Source organism: Chrysochloris asiatica, unplaced genomic scaffold, assembly GCF_000296735.1.
Source record: "Chrysochloris asiatica unplaced genomic scaffold, ChrAsi1.0 scaffold00011, whole genome shotgun sequence".
Classification (NCBI taxonomy): domain Eukaryota; kingdom Metazoa; phylum Chordata; class Mammalia; order Afrosoricida; family Chrysochloridae; genus Chrysochloris; species Chrysochloris asiatica.
The window spans coordinates 5,956,042-5,957,161 of NW_006408529.1; positions in this window are offsets into that span (position 1 = coordinate 5,956,042).

The following is a 1,120-nucleotide window of genomic DNA, read 5'->3' on the forward strand; positions in this document are numbered from 1 at the left end:
TGGTCTGTACAGATTTACCTAATGTAATATGTTGATTGATTGCTTGAATGCTTGAATGCTGTTTCTGTGAGTGTTGATTGTAGTTAAAATTAAACTGAAATTTTTTATGACTTCAATATTTTCTCCATTTATTCTAATGTTGTTTATTGGCCCACTTGTGAGGATTCTGGGTTTTTCTGTTTGTTTGTTTGTTTTTATTTTTGTGGTTGCATTTTGGTGCAATCCATATTGAAGGTTGTAGTCTTTCACCGTCATCAGTTATAATTTTAGATCCTTTTAGCTTTTGGCAAGCAAGCTTGTAGCATCTGCATAGGCTGCTAATGAGACTTCTTCCAATGCTAATGCCATGTTCTTCTTCATATAATCCAGCTTCTAAAATTGTTTGCTTTGTTGGTTGATTTGGTTGGTTATGTGCCGTGGAGTTAGTTGCAACTCATAGTGACCCTGCATATTGTTTCCGAGGCTGTAAATCTTTACAAGAGCAGAAAGCCACATCTTTCTCCCATGGAACTGCTAGTAGTTTGAACTTCTAACCTTGATATTAGCAGACTGATTCATAACCACTGAGTGCTCAGAATATTGATTAAATAAGTATGGAGAAAGAATACAAACATGTAGCCCCCTTTCCTGACTTTAAAATATTCTGTATCTTCTTTTTCTAATTGAACAACTGACTATTGGTTTTTGTATAGGTTCCTTAGAAGCACAACTAAGCATTCTGAAAAACTCATTCTTCACAATTTTATGTATAGCTTGTCATGATTCACACAGTAGAAAGCCTTTGCACAGCCAATAAAACACAAGTAAATTTCTTTCTGGTATTCTCTGCTTTCATTCAAGATTCATTTCATGTTAGCAATGATATCCCTATGCCTATATCCTCTTCTAAAGCTAGCTTGAAGTTCTGGCAGTTCCCTGTCTATGTACTGTTGCCGCCATTTTTTCAATTATCTTGACAAAGATTTTGCTTGCATATGGTACTAAGAATGTCATTCAATCATTTCAGCATTCTGTTGGTTTACCTTTTTTTGAAATGGTAAAAAATATCGATCTCCTCCAATAAATTGACAGGTAGCTCTCTTCCAACTTGGAATAGAAGCGTGAGAGCCTCCAGTGTTTC